Source organism: Poecile atricapillus, chromosome Z (assembly GCF_030490865.1).
Source record: "Poecile atricapillus isolate bPoeAtr1 chromosome Z, bPoeAtr1.hap1, whole genome shotgun sequence".
NCBI classification, from domain to species: domain Eukaryota; kingdom Metazoa; phylum Chordata; class Aves; order Passeriformes; family Paridae; genus Poecile; species Poecile atricapillus.
This window is the reverse complement of record NC_081289.1, coordinates 91,096,373-91,118,646: the sequence shown is the minus strand read 5'-3', so window position 1 is coordinate 91,118,646 and position 22,274 is coordinate 91,096,373. Positions and strand designations below refer to the sequence as shown.

General features: G+C 41.7%; 1 long non-coding RNA gene across 1 annotated transcript; it reads right to left on the bottom strand.

The window, feature by feature from the left end:
- Window positions 1–9,996: 9,996 nt before the first annotated feature.
- Window positions 9,997–10,936, bottom strand: LOC131573431 (uncharacterized). Its single transcript, XR_009276195.1, has 2 exons — window positions 10,769–10,936; window positions 9,997–10,180 (listed from the first exon to the last, which is right to left on the bottom strand). It is a non-coding gene; the product is annotated as an uncharacterized LOC131573431 (long non-coding RNA).
- Between the last annotated feature and the right edge of the window lie 11,338 nt (window positions 10,937–22,274).

The following is a 22,274-nucleotide window of genomic DNA, read 5'->3' as shown; positions in this document are numbered from 1 at the left end:
CGGGTTTAGGATGTGGCATTTACTGTCCTCCTATGATAATAGAAAGTGAGAAAAATCCTAAAAAAGCTGCACCTGAGCAAGAGATTGTAAATTCTGTCACGGCCAAGTATGTTACCTGGAAGCCTCAGAAAGGAAGCGCATGCAGAAACAAACTCAGAGAAGGTGTGTAAGCATTAATGGGCAGTAATTTGGACATAAATTTAAAATGCAATCTTGTAGCTTCCCCACTTCAAAAAAAAGGAAAAAAAAAAAGGGGGGAGAGAGAGAAAACAGTTCAACTTGTCATTTTATGTACAAAAGTAATGTATCAAAGACTGGGTGGCCTTTTGTCCCTTTGTAGCCAGTGCTGGAAAGATGGCTCACAGGCTGTTTTTTTTGTCTGCAAGACTCTGAAGAAGAAAGATCATAAGAAATTGATGGGAATTTAGAGTAAAGCCATTACAATTTTTAAGGAAGTGGTGGTATTAATTTAGGGATAGGTATTAAAAGACCTAACTTTGTGAAAATGCTAAATTAAAAGGAAGTGGGGAAAAGAAGAAAAGAGAACATTTTCAAGAAATGTCAGTGGAATGGAGGCTTTATTTGAAGAGCTTTGTCAGGTGGAGTCAACAGCAATTGGAAACAAAATGAACAGATGAAAGGGCATTCTTAGCATCAAAAATAACATGCTGGTAGGGAGGCTCTGCCAAGCCAGAAAAATAATTTGAAAGTTGTAGGAGCTAATTGATAGTCGTGGTGGGCTGTGTAAATCATAGCACATGAAAATAAGGTACTATAGGGAGCAGTTCTGTGTTGGAGGGAGCACGGAGATGATAACCTAACTGACCTTCCCCCTTCAATCCCCGAAGTTTTTGGGGCAGGCAGTAAGCAATGCAGTCAGCACTGATGAGCTTGCAAACTACAGGGCAGTGGGCACAGTAATGTGTCTGTGGGTGTCAAACACAGCCTGTCCTCACCCCTCCCAGCTCTGAATTAGGCCAAGGTCCTGGGACAGGGCCCAGGGGAGGAATATTGTTCAAGTGGGCCAGAGGGGAGCAGGAATGGCTTCTGCAGATAGGCTTCTGGACCATTGTAAAAGATAAATCCGTGCAACCTCAAGGCACACTGGTGGGGAGTTTAGACACTGCCTGTCAGACTATTGGACCTCTTCTTTATATAAAAATATCATGCTCCTGTGGCAAATAATAAGTCTGCCTTGATAGTTCCAAAATCTACCTTAGAGTAACTAGGTGCAGTCATCTACGAATTAAGCAGAGAAATTAATTATTAAAGAAAATTTTATAGGAGTTATACTTCTCTAAGTGTCCTGCTGCCATTTTTCTCTTTCATATCTCATATATACAGCTTCAAGAATAACTTAATCATATATATATTTTGAGAAGGCCATTCTCATTACATAAGTGGACTATGTCCTAGAAGGTCTGACAATGTGGCTGCCTCCTGACTGCTGTTCTATGAGTTCCACACTTTCATATTGCCTTGTGGAGGAAGCACTTGCTTGGCAGTACCTGGTTCTGGGGGCCTCAAGAGCCAGCATAGTATGGCCTCAGCGTGCCCTACTGCAGTTATTGTCTGGCTCCCAGAATGAATTTAAGCCCTACTTCCCAGAGGTAAAAAGAAAATATTTTGACCCACTGTACCAGAAGCAACATGAAAAATAAGAGATACCCATCCACGCTTTAAGGTTTCAACTTCAATCTTTCATAACAAATCAATCTGTCAGGGGCACACAGTGCCACCAACAATTTCATTTGTCTTACCTCCCCCTGTCTTTGGCCCCCTGCCCGTGGTGAAGAGGGGTGTTGACGTCAGGCTGGGATCTTTGGTGGTGCCACGGACGCAATGCATGACATTGAAAAGAACAAGTCCTTATGCTTGTTCAGTTTTGCAGTTTCCCTCCACAAAACGCTCTGGTTTTGAAAGCTGTGAATGGAGAATGATGTTAAGTGATATAATAGTGTTGCGATTACTTAGTTCTCACCTCAGGGTTTTCTTGTCCTCACAGCTGTTCACAGTAGACAGCAGAAGGGATTGTCACTTTCACAAAGGACTAACATGCTACCCACCTTGCAGGCACCTCTGGTTTCATCAGGTGCAGCAGTTGTCACCTCAGTGTCTGGGTCACAGCCCTGCAGCACTGTGTCTCATACAAACGTGTTTTACTGTTGCATTTACATCCCTCATTCCAGATTGAAGACTTGATATTCATTTTGTGTACAAATGGTAATACCATAAGGAAAAAGTCACAGGTCACTAAACAGTTTTTGGCAGTTCTTAGTCTGAACTAGCTGAAGGGTTTTCAAGATTGCCGTTGATAATATTTTGGAAGCTGGATTGCGACTTCAGCAAGAGATGTGGTTATAAAGTGCTGTATTCTGTTTCAACCCTTCGCTTCCTTATCCCTATGATACAAGGTGCAGAGGTTTCTGCATCCTCAAGGCAGACTATGCTCAGCAATACAGCAAAGAGAAATCTAATCTAATCCACATCTCAGTTGTTAGCTTTGGCACTAGAAGGCATATATATTCATTAATACAGTGATTTCTTCAAATTCTTTATCCCACTTTTGTTCATGTAATGGTTGGTATCCCCAGCATGACTATACTTCTGTCAGGCTCCAAGCTAACTCAGAAAAATCAGTGTTACATTTTGCAAGGCGGATGAGCACTCCAGCTGCTCTGTGTTATATCTGCATTCAGTGTCTTCCCTAAATTGGCACCCAGTTGCCTACACAGACCTGGCTGAGTGTAGGGTCAGGAAGACAATATAGGATATTACATCAAACAGGTCTCCAAAAAGGATAGCTAGAGCAAATGGCAAGCTGAGCAGACAGATGCATAAAGCATTTGTGCAACTGCCTGCATGTGAGCTATGGCTAAATTATTCAATAAATTAAAACACCTGTTCAAGCATAGCCTGAATCCTAGGTCTTCCCTGAGGTACCCTAACTGCTGTGCAACAAGGGAGAGGTGGCAAATGCCTGTCAACTGCTGCCAAACTCACCTTAGTAAAGCCCTTTGATTGCCAGTACTTGCCCACACCTCTGGCAGCCCCAGTGGTACCACAAATACCACCACTGGTACTACATGAAATCACGGAACTTGTTCTTAACCATGAGTATTTATGTATTTTCATATAAAGAAGAAGAGCTTTGTGAGGGCAGAGACACCTGGAAATGTCTGTTGCCAGGGGCTGAGACACAGCAGGGAGATCCCTGCATTGGCTGACCAGGGATGCAAATCTGCACCCCTGGGCTAGGGCCAGGATGGGGGCTCAAAGAACCCTCTCACCTTGCCTAAGCCTGAGCAACATCTGTGTATCACAAAATACCCCTCTCTCCCTCAGGACAGCAAGCACCATGTGCCTTAGACACATCTCTCCCTCAGGCTGGAGAGATTGTATGCATGAGGTAGTTCCATATATGGGCTTAGTCTCCTCAACTGTGTTTGCTCACATTATATAACATCAATGATCTACATTCATTCAAGTTCTGGTCTAAAAATCGAGGCCTTCATATGAAGTGCACTGTGGACCAGCCAGATGACAAAGTTTCTTTAACTGGAAACTCTTCTTTCTATCATCCTGACAGTAAAATTTTGGGAGCTGAATATTAGTTCTTATATCAGCAAACAGCCTTGTGCAGATTGGTGTTAAAGTCATGAGAAATTATGTGACGGCTGGAGATGTGAGTCGGCAGGATTTGAAGTTTTGGCATGTTTGCTGAACTCCTGCAAGCTGAGAGCTTTCCCTGTCCCTTGGTGTTTAACTCACAGCTGACAGCAGAAACTATCTGCAGTCTGCCTGTGGATACAGGCTGGGACAGAGAAGTCTGATCTTGAGAGAAGCCTCTTTTCTATGAGGAAATTAGTATATCTGCCTATTCACCCTGGGGTGTAAGGATGACACCCAGGGGAGTCAGGGTTTTGTCCCAACTATCCATAACAGTATTTGGCTCTCTAATTTTTTTCTGTACTATGAAAACAGGGAAATAAGAAGATAATGGTCTAATTTTGCTCACAATCTGGAGAAAGTTTTACAAATAATACTTATTTTATAGCTTTTAAATTAGGTGTTTGTATAGCTGTATGTACATATACATTTTCATACAATAATTTATAGATTAACTTCCCTCAAATACACACAGTAGTTTAGTAATGGAAATATGCTACAGGACACAGATGCTATTTCATATGATGCAAGGATTTCTAATAGGCATAAATAAGGAAATTTTAAATAATTCAGAGGTTTTATACATTCTAATTAACCTACAGCTTTCTACATTATTTTGTTGTTTGATGTGCAAGTTGCAAAATTTCCTTTCCTCTCTACATTGCCCTGGTGTTATTTCAAGAGATTGAAAGTACATTGACAAGAGATTGCAATCTTCAGATGTTCAACATTTATATCTTTCAAATCAGCAGCAGTGATGCACCTAGCTTTTAAAGCAGTATTGGTTAAGCTTGTGAAAGCTGAATTTCTCTCCCAGAAGCCAAAATTTTCTCCCTCTCCTGGCAATCCCTGGAATGCATAATAAAAGACCTGCACGTCTGAATTCATATACCCTAAGACATTCCTGCTAACCAGTGCATGACCATACACTGCCTCTTCAGTATGGCATTCTAGTAGAAACTGCCCTAGACTCCATAGAAGATCTTGAGCAGTAAGACTTGAAAATTTACAGAGTAGAATTTAAATGTAGCAAAATCAACTACGAGAGTAAATTTCACTACCAAAAGCAACATTTGCAAAATATGAGATAGATTCACTAGAACTGTGGTTTAAAGCTGACAATTGTCTAAGATAGAGATTTAAAAAATATAAATAAATAAATAAAAAAAGAGTGCTTAGCTTTACAAATTATTTGGCTTAGCTCATAATGCTTTAACTGTGCCATTATTAGGTAAAGCCAGGAGTGTTCATTTTGCTAGTCATTCTGGGCTTGAACACTACTCTGCCAAGCTGTGATCTTCTACCAGGGACATGTTAGGAATGTACTGTGATTTTTTTTTTACAGTTGATTGTTTTGACTGATACTTATGCCCTTCTGGCACCAGGAGCCTCTGGTGTCCCTCAGTCTGTACCCATTCTGAAACTTTCAGAACAGACTGCTCACAGTCTCCTTGCTGCCCTTTTTGAAACTACACAAATTATTCCCCTCTTATTTTCCTTTCTTAGCTCCCAGGCCAAGGAAAAGATGGGCCCAACAGTGTTGATAAACAGAATTTTAGCTATTGAATTTGCAAGATTTCCACAGTGGGTGGAACAAAAAATACATTACATCCTCTGCTTTCCAAGTATAGAACAGACATTTCACCTACAATGAAATCTACTAGGCTAATCATGTTACTTGGGAATATGTGTACTTAACTCCCAACCATTTGCACAGACCTCTCTACTAATTCATTGCAGAGACAAACTACAGAGCTGATCAGCTAAGCAGGCACTCTGGATTAATGGAATGTTGTAAAGTCTCCTGGGGGTTCAGAAAAGTTGGAAGCAAACATCCATGTGGTAAAGCTACTTTTCCTCAAATAGATGTCAGTAGAAAGGGGTGCCCAGGGGTAATTGGATGACTACTCCATTTATCCTAAGCCTCAGCCAGCACAATCAGAGAGAGCAAACAAAACAGAGTATGAGTGCTAGGCAACCGTCTGGACTGTGGCACGCCACGCGCTGCAGCTCTCACAGAAGCTGCTGAGCGGCTGGGAGCAGGCGGGTAGTATTTCAGTCCTTGGCTTCAGATGTGAGAGCTGTAACCATCCCTGCATTTTAGTCATCTGCAGCTGTAACTGTCACTGGAAGTCTGCAGAGGCATCAAGCTGTTCAGACTAGCCATGACCTTTTATACTGCCATATATATCCTGAAACCATTCTGTCTGTCAGAAAGAATCCCAGTTCCCAGTGGTTTCTGGCCACGTGGGTGTGTGTGTGAGTATGCATGCACACCATCACATGCTGACATGCTTTGGAAAATTCTGCTCTCATTTTCTGCCTTCTAACCATTTCCATAAGCAGCTGGTCGGAGACAAACATGTGGCCTTTTAGTGAGGAGTTCTCTAGAGGTACCTTCCTATTAAATCATGACTAGGGACTCTTTCATTAGTCTATCTCTGATTGCCAACTCTTGACCATGAAGAGGGACAGGGCATGGACTAACAGGAAAACTATTTCCAAACCTGGCTTAAGTCTATGTTAGGAGGCAGAGGGCTGGTTTTTTTTTTTAAATGACTTGGGGCTCAGCTACTGAGTTTCTCAGTTACCTTGTTCAGGGGTGTCTCTGCCTGTCTGGTTATTTTCTGATAAGACTGATCTCATTTCTTGTAGTTTTGGTAGTTTTTTTTGTGAGCTGCTGTTGATCCCAGACATCCCCTTGGCATTTTCTCACATCTTCCTGTCCAGACAACCAGCCTGCTTGACGAAAGTCCACAAGCTCTTAGCACTTACCTTTGACAATGGGTTACACATTAGCAATGGGTCTGCATTAGTCTACTGGAAGTACTCATGTAACCAATTCCATCCTTATTTAGGTTTCCAGTTCCATTGCTGCAGGGTATAAGCATGTGCTCCATTCTCTTCTGCAAGCTAGATGCATTTTACCGGGACTTCTTGCATGCATGCCTCAGCAGATTCGGTCAGAGCAAAGTGGAGATGTTTGCTTAGCTTTTAATGCTAACTGTCCTGATCTCATTAAAGCTGTACCCCACAGATTGCCTTCATGTATTTAAGAATAATAAAACTCTGGGATATATACCACTAGCACCTTGAGTACCTAGGTACTGTCCTTGGTGCCTTGGGTACCCCTGAACTCTGTCTATCAGCCAGGGAGTGCAGGCAGACCATCCCTAGCAGTGAAATCTGAGGAGAAGCTGCCTTATCTCTGCTTTGAGTTTTGCCTTTTTTTCTCCAATTTAGTGATTACACCAAACAAGACTGATGGTTTCCTGAGATGGAAGACATGCTGCTTTTACTTTGCCTTTTCTCTAAGGGATAAATACAGTGAGGAGAGAGGTGGCAGCTGCAAGGCGTCACATTTTTCACAGGTCAAATTGATAGAGAAACAACTAAAATGAATGCCAGGAATTTTGCAATAGGATTGCATTTTTAAGAGAAAAAAAATCCCAGAAAATGGTTTATTCCAGTTAATATATCTCAGCACTTTTGTAGAAATCCATATAGGCCTTCAGGCAGAACAAAGAAAAATTTTAAATCACACATATTCAGCTGTAGAGAAAGACAAACCATCATGCATATGGAGTGTGTTAGCTCTGCTTTCCATTGTACAATGCTTACAAGACTTTTAAATAAAATATGTGTAGCCTTCTGTGGCTAGTAAAGATCATTGTATTCACTTAAAAGCTTAGCATAGCAAAGCATGGGGATGTCTCTGAACACCTAACCTGCTTTGGGGAGAGGGGGCTGAGACTGAAGCCAGAGAGCGTTTTTCCATTGTGTTGCCTTGTTGGCCCGTCCCTTTTGGCATGACCACTACCTTTCCTCATCTGTTTGCTTCAAACACTGCTGTTGAACCAGGTGACCACCATGCCTTGCCTGTGCCAGCCATGGCCCGTATCCTTTCACTTAAGTCCACATAATGGTCAGCATTCCCAAGGTCTCTCCCTATCTCTGACTCTTTGTTCACTCCCGCCAGGATACAAACAGGTGTTATCACAGCGTGTAGGCTACTGGTTGCAGAGCACTCTGAGATACAGAAAAGAGTCTCCTTTGCAAATGCAATAGTCATGGCAACGGTTTTCTTCAGCTTTTCCTGCAGAACAGTAATTCAACTTTAGACACCATTCGATATATTTGATTTGTAGTCAAAACTCCAGAACTCTTTTACCATTCCAAACACAGGGGAGGGTTTCTTACCTTGCTTTTCCAGCCCTAGCATTAATGACTGCAAGAGCAGGATCAGGTCACAGCAGGACAAAATGCTCATTTCTTAGATTTTTCTTGTAGAAGGATACAAATTTCCACCCTTTGCCAGATAATGCCTGCATACCCTTTTAGTGCTGCATTCTGCTGCAGTGCTGAGGAAACTCTGCATGTAGCATGAAGACAGCTGCCTGGGAGAATAATGGCAGAGCTGCAGTCATCAGTGAGTATAGCCTCAGACAAGTAACCAGAGCTTCATTTGGCTGGAATTGCGGCAGTAGTCAGCCAGCAGGTCAGCACACTAAGTGTCCTGGTAAGTGTGGAAGGGAGATGGGCAGTGATAAGCAGTGGCAAGGAACACATCTCACCATTGAAATGAAATGATAATTTTTATTTGCAGGCTCCTAGTGCTCAAGATAGCTGTCAGTATGGTTCTTGAAGGCACTATGCAGTGATATGAGCAGACAGTTACACTTGTGGTAACACTTTTTCTAAACTAGCTGTTGAAAGAGAATTACATTAAAGTGTAAATGACCTGAGGACTTTAACTGCCAAACATTGGCTGAGAGCTGCACCCTAGGATACTGCAATTATGGGCTTCTCACCAGAAAAACCGGTACATTCTGGGATCACACAGAAGGAATGATTTTATAGAGGTGGAAGAAATAACTAGCAAGAGTAGAGCAACAGCTCAGGAGCCCAAGAACAGGAGTCTCTGGGTTGCTGAGGTTTGTTTTTGGACAGGCTGCATCTACCCCTATTTCTCTTAGACATCTTCCCCTTCTCCTTCTGTTTTCTTCACATAATCCCCTTATTGGTGTAATTTATAGACTGTATGCTATAGACATGTTGTCTTACATCTAATATTTTAAATATCACAGAAAAAAGTACATTTACACAGTGGGGAAAAACTAAAAAAGGTTATAAATACTGTAGACAGCACTTCAGTGAATCAGCACTGGCAGAGGAATGCCAAAAGCCTCCCACCGCTGAAACTCTCCACCCTTGCTCACAGTGCTTGTGGCTCTCCTCAAGGAGCTTGGGTGGCTCCGGCCACCCCACTGTGGCAAAGGCAGCAGAGAAGAGCACACCAGCTACCTCCTATAATCATGGTGCTGAAAAACATGAGCAACATTATAGATACTGATACAGACACTAAAGCCCCTTTTACTGCCTTTTCAGCAAGGAGCTAATTGTTGCTTAAAGCTAACTGTCCTTGAATTTGGAACAGCCAGTTTTCAGTATTCAGAAAATAATAAATAATCATGTTTAATTTAATTGCTACCAGAAAAAGCAAAGGTTTCCAGTGCTATTTTAGTAATTACATTTGATATCACTAATACAAAACTATAGTGATACCTAATGCAAGCTACCTTACTGACTCACTGCTAGCAGTCCTATCAAGTACAGGAGGAGAAAAGAACACTGAAGAACTGCCTTAAATCTGTTCAAATATGCTTGAGAACTAGCATACATGAAATGCAAAGAAAAAAAAAAGCATTTCAAACTGATGTTGTTTCTGTTGTTCTCCTTTTCCAGCCACAGATGAAAACACTTGCATTGCAGACAGTCTCTCACTATTCTCTACTACATAATTGCTGTCTAATATTTTCAATGTAAACAATGTGCCAAACAAAGTTTAGTCAGAATAATCCTGGAAAATGTTTCCTGATATAACAAAACACATCAAGAATTGATTTTTTTTTAATAGAAAAGAACAAAAAAACTTCAAATGTAACAAAACCAAAACAGCCTTGAAAGGCCTGTTTCTCAAACAAGAAAGAATTTCATAGAATGTCTTTTATAATGCATTGATTTCATTTTAGTGACAAGAGTTTCTCTTCTATTAATATTTTTCATTATCAGCTATAAGATGTGAAAAGCTGGAGATTGTTAATAGAAAAAAATACATGTCTGACAGAGCTCACAAGATAAAGCCAAACATGGCTAAGGTTTCAGTTTGGCAGCAACTTGTGCCTCTAAGCAGACACAGTGACAGGAATGCCTTCCTAGATGCAAGCATTCAGCAGTACTCAATTAGCAAGCCTTAACAGAGAACTTTACCATTAGTTTTACCAAGTGAAGGGTTTCCCTTCCTTCATAAAAGAATAACAATGAATATCACTTTTGCTTTATTCTTAACATGGTCTGCTTTAACAGTTTTCCACCATGACAAGTGCTATATTTTCTGTTTCATCCTCTCCTCCCTCTGTATCTCTCACTGTTGCCTGTATGTAGAGTCATGGAAAATTTTCTCCCCTTGTTTTGCAAGGTCAGGGCTATCCTCTTACAGTGCATTAATAGCCTGCAAAACAAAAATGTTTCTGGGTAAGCAGGTTGCTTAATGGCCTCAGAAGAGTTGTAATTTATACAGTTAAAAGCATTGACAGGGGAGATGAAGGACATAACACACATAACAGGATTAATTCAGAAAATTTTGTTGATAGCATAATAGTCCATGCTGAGCAAATATTACACACTATTACTTAAAAATTACAGCTATTACACAATATTACTTATGTTTTCCAAGACAGGTTCATTACAACGTGGCACTGCAAAGATTATTCCATATTTAGAAAAAAAATCATTCTGCACCAAATTCTGAATGTTGATGGCTACATCTGCATTATTACCAGTATACAGAACCACAAACTTAGAGCAAACAGCCATAGTCTCATTACTGCTGCAAACTTCTGAAATGCTGCTTATAGGTTATGTAATTTCAGCAGAGAAGCCCCATAGTTTGTTAATTGACAAAGACTCCCAGACCTGTACTCAAGTCATTAGTCTTCTGCTGCTCTCTGATGAGAGTGGTGAATCTGGAGTTACTATTGCCCGTTACAAAAAGGACACACACATAATCCCAACCTGCTCTGCACTGGGGCAGCCTCACCTTGAATATTGTATTCAGTTTCGGTCACTGCCATAAAAGACATTGAGGTGTTCGGGAGTGTCCAAAGGAGGGCTGTGAGAATGGTGAAGGGCCTTGGGGGGAAGCCGTGTGAGGAGTGGCTGAGGTCACTTGGTCTGTTCAGCCTGGAGAAGAGGAGACTGAGGGGAGACCTCAGTGCAGTGACAGCTTCCTTGGGAGGGGAAGAGGAGGGGCAGGCACTGATCTCTGCTCTGTAGTGACCAGTGACAGGACACAAGGGAGTGGTCTGAAGTTATGTCAGGGGAGGTTTAGATTTGGTATTAGGAAAAGGGTGTTTGGGCACTGGAACAGGCTCCCCAGGGATGTGGTCACAGCAGCAGCCTGACAGAGTTCAAAAGATGTTGGACGACACTCTTGGGCACATGGTGTACTTCTTGGGGATGGTTCTGTGCAGGGCCAGGAGTTGGATTTGATGATTCTTGTGGGTCCCTTCCAAATCAGCTTAATTTGTGATTCTGTGATCAAAACGTTTTCATGGTGACTAATGTCTGCTTTCCCCATTCATTGAAAAAGAAAAAAAAAAAAAAAAAAAAAAAAAGGAAAAAAAAACCCAGAAAAAAAAAAATAACCAAATAAACAAAGGAAAAAAAGAAATCAGAGGAAAAAAAACCCAAAAACAACAGAAGAACTGCTACTGGGACAGCATGGAAACAGGAGTTCTTTGCTTTCCTTTAAACAACTGGCTTGTTTGACTGGATGAAGCTATTGCTTGTGCTAATGAAAGAAAGTAGAAGTTCTGAAAGAAAAAGTGATATTTATATTTCCCAGACTGTTCCACTGGTGAGCTCAATGCTGAGCACTCTCTGGCCTGCAAGTACAAGTACTTAACATAAAGACCCATCATCCACCACCTGTAGGAAAGTCCATCCAGGGGAGCAGACCTCTTCTTGTAGTTTGTGTGATGAAAAGGGAAGTACTGTGCTGAAGATGTTGGCATAGAGCTGGCAGGGTATAAGCTTATCCATCCCCCTTGTGATCTGTGCTCTCACTCAAATAAAATCAGTGACTCTCAGAGTGCCAGTTCAGCTGCTGACAGCACTATGAAGCCAATGTTCAGCTCAGAGCGAGTTGATACAGGGTGCACCACCTGCAGAAATCAAATGGTCAGCCTTTCACTATCTCACTCCTGTTTTTTTTCTTTAATCATTGTTTGCACAGCTCAAGCTGAACTTACTGCAGTCTCCCCCCTTTCTGAAAAGATGTTGGAGGAGCTGGGGGTGTTAATTCTGCTAAGGCTGCTCGCGGACCTGAGCAAACCCCACAGGGGAGAGTGGAGCAGAAGGGGTCCTGCCACTTTCAGCAGCTGAGAAAGAAAATTAGCTGTAGCATGAAAGTGCAACCAAAGCTCACAGCCTCCAGGGAATTCATAAAACTGAATTGGCCTTTAAATTAATCTGGACTCCAGTGCTCTTGCACAGGTTACAGAGGACTAGTGAGACAGAACCAGGTCTTCTATATGTGAGTGGTGGTACCTACAAAGGGAAGAGTGTTTGCCTACTATAACACCACCACTCCCATTCCCTCTCCTCCCTCTCTTTCAGTCTCTTTCCCCTTAAAATGCAGGTTTGTGCACAAATACCCTGGCTGAGAAGAAATCAGCAGGGTCACCGGTGGGATCATTGTTTTTCCCCTTCACCAGCCAGAGAAGTTTCTGACAGGAGGCCTTCTGTGCCTGGAATTGTCTGAATACCTTCCTTTGGGCTTGATGCTCTCTCAGCACCTCCTTCTCTGAGAAGCCTGCCAAGGTCTTCCATAACTAGGTCTTAGTCTGACCCAAGGCTTTTCTTTTTTTGTACACAAGGCTAAGCTGGCATTAATGTGTTCAAACCTAAGTATAGAACAGGTGGCAGGATTCATCCACTGCTTTGTATTTTCCCACAATTCTAGCCTTGTGCTAGAACAGTATGCTCCAGTCCTTAAATATTAGTTTATTTTACCAGTAGAGCTTCAGGTGTTTTCCAATCAATGGGTAAAGAGCCAGCAATGATGTTTGACCTTAGAAGAGCAGAACCTCAGTGAGCAACAGCAGCTTGTCCTGCAGTAACGCAAAGCCCACACAGACCTTCCATTTCTACTTCAATATTTTGTGTCAGGCCATTGTTTTCATTAAGTGAAAATCCACTGTGAATGATGTGTTTTAATGTAATCTCAAAAATGTGGGCCTCCAGAGATGGGGATCAAAACACTGCAGGTCCTTTTGGGGTAAAAATAATTACCTGTATTTAAACCAATCAGGTTACTTTTTTTTTTTTTTTTTTTTACTAAAGCAGGTTCAGCCCAGATCAATTCAATAAATACTGTAATAAGCATGTCTTTAAGGGTATGTGGTGATCTGATTGTGTATGCATGACGGAGTTGGCTCTGGATATTAAAGGAATGATGGATTTGAAAAAAAGTGCTGCCCGTTGGAGATCAGAGCCTGTGCTATGTGTAATGAAGCCTGCAGTAGGAAGCTGACAGCATGAATAATGATATGTATTACACATGGAAACAAAGATACAGTGTAGCTGTACACTTTGTTACATGCATTTAGTCCTCTGCAAAACCATGAAAAGGCAGGTGTGGGATTCATGCCTTCTACACAGCACCCCCAAAACAGTGCGTACTGTTTGTCCAGCCATGCTCTCCACAGCACAAGATTTGTTTTCAAATGTTTCACTGAAGTTTGGGCTTATTTATTTTATTGGAAAAAAAAAAACAGAAAGAAGTGCAATTCAGAGGTTTGCTTTTGCAGTAAAAACAAACAGCAGGTTTAGTGCAGTGGGCAGTAATTATAGTAAGGCATGGATGTACTGTCCTAATGATTCCTTGTATTCCCATGTGACCTAATATAGGGCCAAGCATGCAGTTTCCGTGCTTGTTTGCTGCCCTCTCTTGGCAGCATAACCAGCCTCCGGGAGAGAAAACTGACGCTTCTGTCAAGAAGAGCAGACTATCAAAGCAAACTCATTCAGAGAAATGAAAGGGTCTTGTGCCAAGGAGAAATAAAACATTTGCATCTTTTTACACATTGGAAAAAGAATTAGCTGCATCTAAGAAATTAGAATTCCTTTCTTCTCTATGTTTCATTGACTCAATGTAGGGGAATTGGAGAACTGATTCGGGTGATGAGCCTGTTACTGAGAAACATTATCCTTTCCTAGATATTATTGTGAGCATCTACCAGCTACCTTTCCCTTCTTCCTCCACAAAAGCAAGTTTCTAAAGAAGAATAATTTTTCCTTTTCAGTCCCTAGCACAATATTTGAGCAGACTTCAAAGACCTTCAATTACTTCTACACAGATTTCCATCTGCTGTACACATATATGTATCTTTCATCATCACTGTCAGAAAGGCTAAAAGAAAACAGATCCTGTGAACAGCAGTAATCCTTTACAGCAAATATATGTTCTTCCAGCTCTAGTTTCAAGAAGAGGAATCAATTTGGGATCCTCTTTGCAGATAAAGAAATGCAAGCCGCATAACAGCTGATTATCAGATCTCTGTATGCTCACATATCTTGCTATGACCTGATGTGTTCACAGACCATACACACCGGCCATTCATACTCTAGAAGGCTGTAAACAAGCAGCCTTGACTTCCCAGTGAGGAATACTTTTCTACATACAAATCTTCTGTATCTATCATGTTCAATATCTCACTTATGCATAAGAAAACACATATTACCTTTTCAGATAATGAAGATTCTCCCATGGAGGAAACATTCCTCATATTCTTTCTGGTCAGTAGTGGTTTCAACCTTCTGCCAACAAGATCATGTTGACACAAACCCTTGACCAAGGAGCACAAACAGTATCCTCCAGCCAGCTGCCTTCCTCCAGGTCATCCGTCCTCAATCATCCAGAGACACCACCTTTTGAAATAACACTGCCAAATAGGCTTTCCAACACATCCTCCTGATTCGATTCCCCAGGAAAAGAATATGTATGATCTTTTACATTGAACATTTCTGAAATATTAAGAAGATGAAGAATTAATTACACAACTTTTAAGGTTTCTTAGAAGAATGTTTTAAAATTCCCATTATGAAAGTCATCTAGTAGTCTCATAGTATGATAAATATATCCATAAAATATTTCAAAGCTGTGTTAAGATAAAAATGAGACTAAAACCCAAGGAAATTTTTTGGGTTTTTTATATGTGAAGGATGTATTATTTCTATTTTCAGCGTGTAGCTGGGATAATATTGCTCAGGAAGCCAAAACTGACTCTTCCCCCATGACAGAATCAAGATCCATCTGGACTTAAACCTTTACAGTGTGCTCGAGGATGACCCTTCTTGAGGAGGGAGGCTGGAGCTGGTAACCCACTGTGGTCTCTTCCAGCCTTACCCATTCTGTGATTCTGTGAGATACAAAGGAGGGTGTAGCCCTGCCTCTCCTTGCACCTGCTTTCAGCTGCACTTGTGTGACCCCCAGCCTCAGTTCCCTCTGCTTTACTTAGAGATGTGTTTTTATGTTTTTATGTTGTTGCTGGGGGTTTACACTCACCAGAGTGTTCATGATTTGGATCTCACAGCCCATGTCCATGTTCTTGTGGGTCAGGTTGAGAGCACGGACACTCGAGCATGAGCCAGGAGGAAGCTCATGTACAACCAGTGCCTTCAGAAGAGAGAAGAGCAAACTTCATGAACAATTGTTCATGAAGATTCCATTGGCCAGACCTCCACAGAATCCCTGGTTGTATCCCAGGGTTGGGACCATTGTGCAAAGAGCTCTTTACCTCCAGTTGGTGTATGTGAAGGCCATACACATAATCATACACAATAGTCTATGTGCTCTCACAAGTAGGCAACAGTGCTGAAAGTTTGGTTTATTACAGATATTTACTAGGCACACAAGCAGACCTGGAAGCAGGAGCAAGGCCAAAGGGTCAACAAAAGAAAGCCTGGGGTTTTCAAAGGCTCCTGGCAGTAGACTTGGATCTGTGATATCCTCCTGCTGATATCAACTAAGAGGTATTCCATACAAACCAACTGAATCTGTGCTAGAGCTGGCAACTGTATGTTCACCAATGCTTATCACAAGTGACTTGGGCCATCAAAAGCAAGCTACAAAGCTCCTACACATGAGGATTTTCACTTCTGAGTTGAAAAGAAGCACATCTGGCAGCTAAAGAGATCTTTCCAGGAGTTGTTTCTCCATAGAGCTGGAAAAGGAAGAAGCCCTAGGACTCCTCTCCCACAGTCCACACAGACCATTTCCACCTCATCCCACTCAAAAAACTCTTTGACCTGGGGAAGAGCCTTCCCCTTTGTAAGCTTGTATCTGCTTCCCCTGAGCCAACACGTCCTTTGGAATTCCGCACTACAAAGCATTTTCACCCAATGGCAGCTTCCTGTTGGGAGAGCACAGAGGATCTTTGCTCTTGTACCCTGCTGAGCAGCAGCCACAGCACTGGCACTGCCAAAGCTGTTGACACTGGGACCAGTGGGACCAGCAGTTCTTAGGGGGAAGCCACCCCATCCCTCTCCCTGGCTTACTCTGGCACCAGATGTGACATCACTGCTCCCTGCTGCTCCATGACACACACATGTATTCCACAGCAGGGAGACACCAGGGCCATTGCCGGTGAGACCTCATACCTGATGTCCTTTCTCTGAGAGGGATAACCCACCAAGCAAATCTCAGATCCCTTTGGAGATGTGAGTCCTGCGTCTTACCGTAACCCTCCCTGTGACAAGGCCAGCAGCAGCACCATGGAGTGCCTTGCAGAGGGGAACCTGGGCACATGCTGGAAGCAGGAGGCCATGACTGGGGAAGATGCCCTCCCAGGCATGGCAGTGACAGCACTTCTGAAGAAAGAATGCAGCAGAAGAGTCAAACCTTTCATCTTGGGGCTTGGGGAAGGTCTTTCCCTTTCCCTTTCCCTTTCCCTTTCCCTTTCCCTTTCCCTTTCCCTTTCCCTTTCCCTTTCCCTTTCCCTTTCCCTTTCCCTTTCCCTTTCCCTTTCCCTTTCCCTTTCCCTTTCCCTTTCCCTTTCCCTTTCCCTTTCCCTTTCCCTTTCCCTTTCCCTTTCCCTTTCCCTTTCCCTTTCCCTTTCCCTCCTCCTTTCCCTCTTCTTTTCCTGTCTCCTCTCCCTCCTCCCTCTTCCCTCCTCCTTCCTCCTTCTTTTTTCCTTTTTGTTCCTTCTTTCTTTATATATTTTTTTCACATATCCTACACTAGCTACAGCATTCTAGAAATACCTCTGGTGAGCTTCTCTGTTTTCATTTCAGGTGCCACCACAGGCATGCAGAAAACAGGCAAGAGATGCAGGTGGGCAGATAATGGTCTCTGCAGGGGTTGGATGGTTCTGTACTGCCCTGAACCTTTTTCTGAAAACCATTTTGCAGTTGCTACAATGCCACTCATCTGTTCTGGTTATGTTCCTCCAGGACAGCGAGTATTGGTGACAGAGATCACCTGTGACTGCTACCAGATGGCAAAATACCCATCAGCCATGCTCCCAAGCCTGCTTGTCAGGACCACAGGATTGAGGTGAGGCTGCAAGACAGTGATGCCCGAAAGATAGGCTGGAAATAAATCCCCACAGACCTGGGTCTGTAGAGCAAGTATTCATTTATTGCAGTGCTGGTGGTGAGGGGGATGTCTCTACCTAACTCACCCACCTTGTCAGGTACATATATATATATGTATGTATACAGTAAGTATTGCTTAGTGTTATTGTATCACTATAGCATCATCATATATACACTGGAACTAATTTATGTAGTATATTTACATATATTTATATAGATCTCACGGTTATTAGATAGTTCTTTTGCACTGCACTTGTGCCTCCCCACTCCATCAGGGGTGGGTCATCAGGGGTCTTTGATGAAGGCATCATTCAAAAAAAACCCTGAACTTTTCACTTTGGAGCATGCACAGTTATGCTGTTCCTTATTCTGTTTGGTCCTAAGTGGCCTAAATTCTTTATTTTGTGGCTAATTGGCTTTACATTTGCCAATTTCTCATTAGTACTATAGTTATCGATCTCTGAAGCTATCCACCTGCTGAGTTTTTTCCTCTTTTTTGTCTATTTAGCATTAACCAGCTAGTTAACCATATAGTAGCCATTGCATTGTATAGAAAGTGTTTATATCAGGTTATATAGGTACAAAAAGTTATGATTCAGGTTATATAGGTATAAAAAGCTATGATTTAGGTTATATTGATATCAGGTTATATAGATATATCAGGTTATATTGATATCTTATAACTCAAGCTATATAAGCACCTTGTGACTTTGACCTAAGTTATATAGACATCAAGAGGAGAAACTGGCAGTCCAAGACAGAGCATACCACTGTTCCCATCAGGTATGAAACACACCAAAATGTCCCTGCCATGCACTGGGCCTTGCCTACAAGCCTGACTTCTCACAGATCTGATTGATTTTGGCAGTCTGCTTCACAGGTCTCCCTAGGAAGTTCAGGTTTCTCAGCTCTCGTATAATTTAAGCACTCATCCATTAGGAGTGCTTCCTGACTTCCTTAGAATTCCAAATAGGAGGTGTGTTACAGCTGCAGTAGTTCAAATTGAACAAACCAGCACTGTAAAAAACTGTGAACACTATGGCACTATAAAACTGAGTTGCAGACAGTTCCCACTAAGTCGACTTCATTATACAGTAACCAATAATGTGGAATGCATTGATCAAGGTAATGTTGTATTTACAATGTGTTTAAGTGGTCCCTGGGTGTTTTCAGTTCTATGCTGCCAGCAATCTTAAGGGATTTCAGAGTTGCTATGAAATGTTAGTTAATCCTGGATGTCTTGTTGAGCATCAGAATGAAAAATTGCTTTGACAGATATAACTGTACAGAAATTGGTATTTTCTTTTTGAGGGGATTTATATTAGAAGAAGAAAGTACTGCACAAATGAACATCTCCAAAAATGAGGGTTAAATTATTTCCCACCATTTTGGAAAAAGAGTTGAGTCCTGGCAATACTTTTCTCAGCCTAGAAAGATCAGTAACCACTGTACTTATACATGGGACTAGGCTTTCCAGGTTCATTTTGTCTAAGGATGCTGACTGGATCGAATGCAACTCTTCTCCTCTCTAATAAAACAAGCAGGGTTTTTTCCTAGATTGGAATTAAGAATTAAGAGTGAAGTATTCCATACCAACAAGCCTAAAGCCCTTCCAGACATGCCCCATTCTGCCCCAAAACTGGAATATTTATTGGAATGCTATCCAGAAGGAGGGAGTGTTGATAGCTGCTGAGCCATGTTTCCTGGGAAGGTGATCTTTGCCCTTCATAACCTGTGGAGCTTCACATGGAATTTGAGCTCTTGAATTCCTTTCTCTTCTTATTTCATGCCAGGTCTCTAGAGGTTGTAGGCTTTAATTGAACTGGATATTGAAGCATAAATAAATGCAATTTTTTTTTTTTTTTTTGCTATCTAGGCATATTCCTGGGTTTGAATTTAAAGATGTGCCTCAAAGATATGATTCCTCCATAACAGACAGGTGTTGTCAAATATCTGCTAATTCCATTCTTGTAAATTCTCTTCCCTCTCTCACCTCTGCTACTCTAATATGCAAGTTGTCATAATGAAATCCAGATTCATATTAGCTAACATTTGGATGATCTCTTTTTCGGTTTTGCATTTCTTAATGTCCTCGTAGCCATTTTTTGCATCTATCACAGAGAACTCTGCTTGTATCAGCTGGCACAACCAACCTTTCTCATCAAGCAATGCTACTGAAAGGCCAGGAAATGCAAATCTGCAAAGCACTGAATAATTACATTCCCAGTGGGGAGGCTATTTTAACAGCAACTTTACCACCCACACAGACATTTAGCTGCTAAGTTACAGTTCAGAGAAACCTTTGCAAAAATTGTTATGATGGCTACACAAACACCCATTTCTTTTACTTCCTTCATAGTCAGGGTTCTATCATAAACACTACAGGGAAAGAGACACAAGTGATCAGCATGGGAAAAATGTTGAATATGACTGTCCTGTTGCTTCCTATCCTCAATTGCTAAGCAACAAGTAGATGTAATGTACAGCTCAAGGCCTCAGCACTATAAGCAGAACAAAAGCTGAATTCTCTCTGGCAGTTTCACCTTCCAGGTAAGCCCCTTTAAATATAGGGGGGATTTTTTCTGGTGTTTTTTACGTCCCACACTTCCAGGTAATTTATGATCTAGGGGATTTTTTTGTTTTGCTTTGTTCTGTTTCGTTGCGGGGGTTTTTGTTTTGTTTTATGTTTGTATTGGGGTATTTTGCTTTTTTTGTTTATGTTTTTGTGGTTTTTTTGTTGTTTGGAGGTTTATTTGTTTTGTTTTTGAGGGGTTTGGGGGAGCTTTTTGGGGGGTTTTGGTGGTTTTTTGTTGTTTTGTGTTGTTTTGTTTTATTTTTTATGTGGCAAGACAAAAATTGGCAAGTAAACTCTTTCTGGGATGCCTGCTTAATATGGACAGTCTTGCTTTGTGCTGATAACAAAGTTGTTCAAAGATCTACATGTATATATAAATGGTCTTTTTTTTCCCTTCCCATGTGGTCTAGTTCTCAGCATCATTCAAAATATACCTCAAATTCATCAGAATTTTTCAAGTATGTTCTAAATTCTTTTGCACTTCTCCTTGTCCTTCTCTCCATTGCTCATATATTGGACTCTAGAACAACACACACCACATGCACCAGAGAACCATGGAAAGGACCTTGGAAAATCATCAAGTCCTTTTGTGGGAAAGGAACTTACAAGAGATTACTTAGCACCTGATCTGATTCCACCTTGAAAACCACCAGCAATGGGAACTCTATCAAGTCCCTAGAGATGTTGTTCTAGTGATTGTTCTTGTTGTAAGAAATGTCTTTCTTATATCAAGATGAAACCTCACCCAGTGCAACTTGTATCCATGTCCTTTGTCTTCTACATGTAGCACTTCGTGAAGAGAGACTCCATCACATTTGTAGATGTAGCCCCAGAAGTACTCCAATAATGTGATTAGGTCCCCTCTGAGCTTTCCTTCTGACCTAATTCCTTCAGTCTTTCCTCATGGAGCAGGTTCTGTAGCCTTTTGCCATTGCTGCTGCTGCAGTGCACTGCTGAATCATGTCTGGCTTTATCAGGACCCTCTGGTCCCTTTCAGCGAGGCTGTTCCCCCACCACACAGATCCTAGCCTGTCCTGGATTCTTTGGTTATCTCCCAGATGCAGGACTTTACACTTGTCTTCACTCTGTTCTTTCCTGCCCACCCCTTCAGCCTGTCAGGGGTTCTGTCTAAGATGGCTCTCCCTTCTGATGGATTCACCTCATCACCCAATTTGGCATCAGCAGTGAAGTTAGAGAAGCTACTTTCAATCCTATCATTCACATAGTTTATGAAGATGTTGAACAGTGTGGAGCCCAGTATCAATCCCTGGGAGACCTGAACTGGGGACAGGCTGCCAGCCTGAGTAAAATACATAATTGATCACCATTTATTCCACCCATCAGTGTAAAGATACACACAACCCCCATGACAAGCCAAGTGCATGCCAGGTGAGTTTGCTAGTCATTTTTACATTACTAAGAGCCTGTTATTTGAGAAGAAGAATGTTCTTTTGGTGCCTTAAGTTTTAGCTTTCATATTTTTCAGATTCTGTGCTGCCTAGGTGTGTAGTTTGAAGCTTCATATTAAGTGTTACTCAGCAAGTAGACACAGAGTAGGTAGACAAAGCAACTCCTTTTCTAGCTTGATACCAAGGACAATCATTACAAGTTTCAGGCCCAAAAGCATAAACAACAGCGGACTGAAGAAGAAGGATGGAATTTCATAATCTGAAGCTGTAATTGGGCAATTAACCCAAATATTCAGAGGGACCCAACCTTATAAAAATGTGAGACCTCATGGCTGGTTGTCCATTTTGTTACCATTTTTAGGTCCATCTTGAGTGTAGCCCTGGCCATGCTCTTGTACTGCCCAAGGTGTATCCTTTAAGGCCTTTCAATAAATACCTACTTTATTCTTAACTCTGTCTAGCCTCTGTTCTAGGTCAGCCTTCTCAAGGCATCACTTAGTACAGTTGCAGTCTATATGAGAACTCTAGAGCTGTGACACAATGGGACGCTGATACTGACACAGTAGCAGGGCCTGAGGCTAAGTACCAGACTGAAACTTGAGTCCAAAGGGATTTCCCTTATTATTGTGTGAAGCAACTTCTCTGGATTTCCACCCCTTAGTGATTAAATTATTCTAATGGTGGCCAATGCTGAACCAACTTCCTTTTTAGCTTCATATCCCACTGAAGTGATCTTCTGATCGGTTCTGATGTTGATTGCTGATTGTTGCCAGGTAGTATAATGTTGCCCCTTGCACTGTCAGTTGGAGCTAAATATGCAAAGTCTATTTTTGAGTATGCTAAATTCCTTGTTGCATTGTGCACATGACAAGGTACTTTGCTGGGTTTGTTGTTGTTTCCTAATACCTCAAACCATTTTTATTGGGTGTACAACATGTATGTCTATTTCTTAGGATTGAGGT